The following is a 6,531-nucleotide window of genomic DNA, read 5'->3' on the forward strand; positions in this document are numbered from 1 at the left end:
TTCTTCAATTTTTTTTTTCACTTTTTTAGAGATGTGCTGTCAGATATTTTGCTATGTTTCCCAGGCTGGACTTGAACTCCTGGGCTCAAGGGATCCTCGTGCCTCTGCCTCCTGACTCAGCTTCCCAAGTAGCTTGGGATGCTAGGGCTCATGGCACCATGCTAGGCTTACACTTAAAGACCCAAAGTCAATGTTTGGGGACAGAAGAGAAACTGTGTCAAACTGAAAACTATGAGAAGGGAGAAGCTTGAAAAATGAATTTGTGATTTTCACTGATTATTTTTATTAAATTCCTCAATATTATTAAAACATCAAATCTTAATAATTGTGTTATTGCTGTTAGGAGTGTTTATATTTTCTCTTTCTCTTAAATATTCCCCCATCAAACTTTAGTTATTTTATCTTGGAAAAGTGGTATATGTCAAATTCTTGACCACATTAAATTCTAGGAAATTTCATAATTTCATTCAGTAAAATTCAGCAACGTTGGCTCAGAAGACTAAATAACCTGATACCCAATACGGTTGAGGAGAGTGCATGTTGAGTGTCCAAGAGAATGTTTTAAATTCCAGAAATGCAGCCAAAATGAGAAATCTAAGTGAAAGAGAGATAAATGACTATATCACACATTATTTACAAAGATCAGTGTTAGAATGATCTTACGAAGATTTCTAGGCATTATTTGACCAGTGGAACTTCTTTGCGTGTCATCCATGCACAGGGGCCATGCTAATCTTCTCTGTATCGTTCCAATTTTAGTATATGCGCTGCCGAAGCGAGCACAAGTGGAGCTTCTTTGAATGGACTCACCTAAATACTAATAATGACTGAATAGCATGCTAAAGTTAACACTAGGTACCTGGAACCTAGTTTTTAAATAAAGTTAACATTGGGTACCTGGAACCTAGTTTTTAAATCCAACCTATATTTTAATGAAGCCTTTTAACAGTGTAAAGTTTTTTCTTTGCTCAGAAAAATATTTTGATATTATACAATAAACTACTTTCCCATCCATGGTATGATACAAAATTATTTTTTAAAATCGATTCACACTATTCTGACTTCTCTGATATTTAAAACCAGTGGGAAACATTTTCAAATACATTTTAATGTGACAAAATTATTTTCAAAGTGATAGATGCATTCATATTTATATATGAACAAGAGATAAAGAATATTTAGGTAGTTTTACATTTTTTTATTTCAAAATATTAAGTGAGTACACATGTTTTTGTTACATGCGTGAATTGTATGATGCTGAAGTCAGAGCTTTTAATGTGCCTGTCACCAGAGTAATGTACATTATACCCGATATGTAAGTTTTTATCCCTCACCCCCCTCCCACCCTCCTTCCTTCTTAGTTTCCAATGTCCTTTACACCACTGTATGACCCTGTGTACCCATGGATGAGCTCCCACTTATTAGTGAGAACATGTGGTGTCTCTTTTTCCATTCCTGAGTTACTTCCCTTGGGATAATGGTCTCCAGTTTTACATTGTAAAGCCAGCCCCACTGACAATGAGGAACTCAAGTGCTCAAGGAAGTCGTTTGAGTAATGAGAAATTCCAAATACTATACACTTGAATGTAATTTGTAGTCCACAGAGATTTTTCAATCTACCTAAGAATAATGGTAGTTAACAAAGTTAGAATTTAATTTAAAGACTGATGAGGAGTATCACGTGCAAGACGGAGGATGACAGAAAGGTCCCTGAGTGCCCAAGACTATAGGACTGAGTGCAGCATTTTAGGGACAGTGGATTGAAGAGTTAGGATGGTCCAGAATAATTTAAGGCCATCACCCTCCTCTACCTCTTCTTTCCACCAAGACTGAAGAGGGAACTATCTCTGTTGGTGATTTTTGGAAGTTAATTACCTGAAAATTACCAACCTTCCCAAAAGGCTAGTACTAGAAAGTTTGCTATTAGTTTTATTGTGATTTGGATCATTATTGCACAGGATATATTACTGAAAGCATAGAAATACTTTTAAGCTGTTGTTAGGCAATTGAAATTTTAAATGAATATCTTTAAAGTACTTTTAAGGCTAAGTGTTAACAGTAGGGAAAGAAAATGAGAGGATTAGGTTTTAAGTGATCTTTTTTTACCTGCGGGTTTTAGTTTCCTCTGAAAAAATCTTCCAAATTCCTTAAAAAGGCAAACTTGCTAATATTGCCTCCCTGCTTAATATCCCTCTATTATTCTTCATTAAACAAAATAAAACCCAAACTCATCAGCATATAGTTGTCAGGATTCTGTCTGCTTTTTTCTGTTTTAGTTCAGCCACTTCTAATACACCCTCTCTGGAAGCCTGTCTCAGCAAGCTGCTCATTGCTTTCTCTATGCATTTTATGTGATGTATTCTCTGCCCAAAATGACCCATTTATTTACTCACTGAGCATGTAGCCATAGGAAAAAACCTCAACTCATGCCTATGCTTCTGTGAATCCTTACAATCTCAGGCAGAGTAGGGCTCCCATGTCTTTAATGACATTGCTGTAATTATGCTTATGTGTTCATCTCTTCCAGTAGCCTGTCAGTTTCTCAAAAAGAGAGATCGTGTTCTATACGTTCATGATTCTCCAGTGCCTGGCTAGAACAGGTGTTTTATAAAGCATTTACAAAGAATGAATGAGGGAAATACAAGGAAGAGAAATATCACTAAGATGTCAAACAGGTTTAAACATAGATGAATGAGGAGTTCTAAGAATAACAATTTGTTTACTTGCAATTTTCTTAGGTACAACTAATCTAACTTTCCTTGCAAAACCACCTTCCCCTCTTGTGTATGAATAGTAGAATGGAAATAATGTCATTACATTTAGTACACCCTAGTGGTTACAGTGAACTGACAGCACTTAAACATAGAGTGTTATCCTGTCTTTAATACTTTTTCACATCTTTATCCCTTGAGCTCGGTCCATTCCTCAACTGAAGAACATTTGGGTTATTTCGTTTTCTTACGTATTTATAAGATCTGCCATTCGTAATATCCTGGAATTTTTTTTCTTGCTTATATATAATGACATCTATAATGCTTTTAATCAACCTTTTCTTTATCTAGCATTCAAATGCTGTTGACATTAACGTAAACAATATAATTTTGCCCAAACACTATGCAGTCTTTTAGTTCATGTGCACACAATATGTTGTCTTCTGAAAAATTTTATGGAAATATTCTATTTTTTGTTTTAACACAGTAGACAGGTACTTGAACAAAAATGACCTTTTTATATCCTAAGTTCCTCAAATCCACTACTGTGATTCAGTTTTGCATACTACACCTGCTGAGTTTCTAATGCAAACTATCACAGTGTGTGGTCCCTGCTACTATAAACATGAATTCTTTCTTATTGTGATTCCATATCTTCAGCACTGATTATAATGATTCTCTGTCAGCTCAAAGCTGTCAACATTGTTCTCAAAGGACTGTAATCTTAGCTTAAAAAAAATAGTGATGGGTCACACAGAATAAAAGGTGGACTAGTATTCTCAGATACAAAAAGACAAAAGAAAAACAAATATTTCTCTTCTCTCTCACTGATAAGAAAAAATAGATTTGGCTTTGTCATAATACCTTACTAATAAAATTCAATATTTTTTAATGAAGCATTTGACATCACTTTCATTTTTTCTCATTTTACTACAACAATATTCTAAATATAAGCCACCGATAGTTATTCTTCTGTTTAATACTCCTGAACACATTTCCTTTTTCATAAAAAGTGATAAATTACACAAACACTCAACTGCCTGATTACCCAAATACCTCTGCTAATTTGCCAAGGTTAGCAGAAATGGTGCATACAGTATATTGTTGGCTATGCATGGATGAAGGGTGCAGAAACAGCACAAGGCTATATATTTCACACTCCATAAACAAAATGGTGAAACACACACTAGAAAGGTGCAATACTTATCTAATCTAAATTCAAGCAACATCAGTAGCTTTGATCTCTATTAGGTTAAATCACTGTCTCTTCAAGGAATGGCCAAATCATTAACCCAACAAACCAGTTGATGAAAATACTTACATACGTGAATACTGAGTAAGCATCATTTCTGATACAGTGAAAAATAACTCCACGTAGTTGAGCAGAACAATAAAGACTGGCATAGCTTTAAAGTTTTATTCCTTTTTTCATTTATTTGTCCACTCATACAATAAAAGCATCTATGAACTGAGCAAAGTGCTAGACATTAAAATAACAAAGATAAATAGCAATTTTTAATTCACTGAAACTCACAGTTTAGTGGGAGCTGGCTACGTAGACAAATTAATAAAATGGAACATTTGTTAGTGCTTGTAGCAATAAGAATAATCTAGGTCATAACAAATGATCACCAAATTACAGTAGTTTATAATGGCTAAGGTTGTTCTCATGGTTGGGCTATGGTTCTCCTCTTGATCATCTTTCACCAGGGAACCCAAGCTAAAGAAAATATTCTCTGTTCAATATTTCTGGCTCTTAACATTTTTGCCTGGAAGGAACACGTGCCAATTTCATTTATATTTTACCGGGTGGACAAAACAACATTGCCAAGACTGACATTATCCTGGTAGCAAAAATATAAATCTCCCTCCACAAAGGGAAAGTATGCAACTCTCATAGTACTATAAAGGAGTAGTGGACCAAGTGCTTTTGGAAGACGCTGTGCAAATCGGTGCTAATTCTGGAGGAATCTGAGGTGGAAAGTACATCACAGAGGAGGTGATAATTGAAGAAGAATAAATATACTATGTCAAACATTACCTTCTCACATCATTAAAGAGGGGAAAAAAGTAATTCTCTGCAGAGATTCAGAGGAGGTCTGGAGGTTTAAAAGAGAGTGGCATGTTTGGATAAGATGGAAAAGTTCAGGACCTGAAATACAATATTTTGCAGAGTGGAAGAGGTAGTGACTTGGCCCAGAGATTAAAGGGTCTTGAAGACTAGATTACAGGGATCAGACTATATGCTTTTGGCTCTACGGGGTCAAAGGAGATATTTAAACAAAAATGGGACATGGACTTCAAACAGATCCCTGAAACCTTGTAGGGGAAGTCCTGGGCAGTTAGAGAGTATCCTCAGGACAAGACGAAAGCCTAAAATAGGGGAAAAACAGTAGGAATGGGAAAGGGTGAACTGCTTCTTCCTTGGGAGTTTTCATTTCTTCAAACACATTAGTTAATATTTGGGACCTTAGCTCATCTATCTTTGAAATTGAGATAAAAGTGATTCAATCCAAGGAAAAATAACATTTGTTGAGTCACTGCAACTGACTTTAAGCGTTATGATACTAAAACCCTTACTTTTATCATAAGTTTTTTATTTTTAAGTATTATGGTAAGATACATACATGAAATTTACCATTTTAACCATTTTCAAGTGTATAGCTCAGTATTAGATAGAGTCACATCGTTGTGCAGCCAACATCACCATCCATCCATAGAGCTTTTTCATCTTGTAAAACTGAAACTCTGTAATCATTTTATAACTCCCCAATCCTCCTTCCTCCAGACCCTGGCAATCGCTGTTCTGTTCTACTTTCTGTTTGTATGAATTTGACTAGTCTAAGTACCTCATGTGACTGCTTTCATAGTATTGAAAGAAAAGGGGGAATAATTATGAATAATTCTATGGAGAGTATTCTTTAGTATATCATTGATTATAATAGAACAATTCATACAGCTATTACAAAATGTATTCTCTCGCTTATCCCATGACTACCCAGGCTGGGTAATTCACTAGGAGTACTCATGTGACTAAACATAATGTTATATTGTATAATATTAATTACAGATAATATTTCTTACAGCCAAGGATACAGTGCAGGAACAGCAGGAAGAAGATATACACAGGCAGAGGCTGGAGTGACAGGTTTTCTTGTCCTCCCTTTGTGGAGGTGGCACAGACACATCATCTTCTTTATCTGCAAATTGCAGGTCATGTTGGAGCAGCCCTTGCCTGGGAAAGCCCACCTGAGTCTTGGAGTCCAAAGTTCTTTAAGGGAGTTGGTCACACACCTACCATGTGACCAGCCATGGTGTGGATCCCAAACCAGACATCAGATGCACCCATGAATCTTTATGTTCACTCTGAACGTGCTCCTAACCTGGTCCATCTTGATGCACTTGGGAAACATAGTTGTATATTAACAGTATGCTTGGGTTGTATAGGATAATGTCATCTCTCAGGAACTGCAGGAACATTCAAGTTGTTTAGTTCTTAGAGTTTGAGTGTAATCACTGTGGCTGCAGAGATAAGCAAGAACACAGTAAAGCAAGGCTGCTGCAGTAACTTTTTCCTTACATGTACATATGTTTTTAAAACAATATTTACCAATATTCAAGGTCTAGCTAAGAGATTTCTAATTTTTAATTTCAGTATAGTCATCTATTTTTAAAAAAATATTTGAACAAAAACCTAGCAGATAGCTTTTGATATATATTGGACTGCTGGAAAAATCTTTCTATCTCCTGACATTTCATACAGTGTGCATGTAAGTCAACAGGACTTTGACCACTAGTCACAGAAACAAACATATTTCAT

General features: G+C 35.6%; 1 non-coding gene across 1 annotated transcript; it reads right to left on the reverse strand.

Annotated features, from left to right (window-relative positions):
- Positions 1-676: 676 nt before the first annotated feature.
- LOC123649537 lies at positions 677-783 on the reverse strand. The gene has a single exon (XR_006739045.1). It is a non-coding gene; the product is annotated as a U6 spliceosomal RNA (small nuclear RNA).
- Between the last annotated feature and the right edge of the window lie 5,748 nt (positions 784-6,531).

This window comes from Lemur catta, chromosome 13 (genome assembly GCF_020740605.2).
Source record: "Lemur catta isolate mLemCat1 chromosome 13, mLemCat1.pri, whole genome shotgun sequence".
In the NCBI taxonomy this organism is placed as follows: Eukaryota; Metazoa; Chordata; class Mammalia; order Primates; family Lemuridae; genus Lemur; species Lemur catta.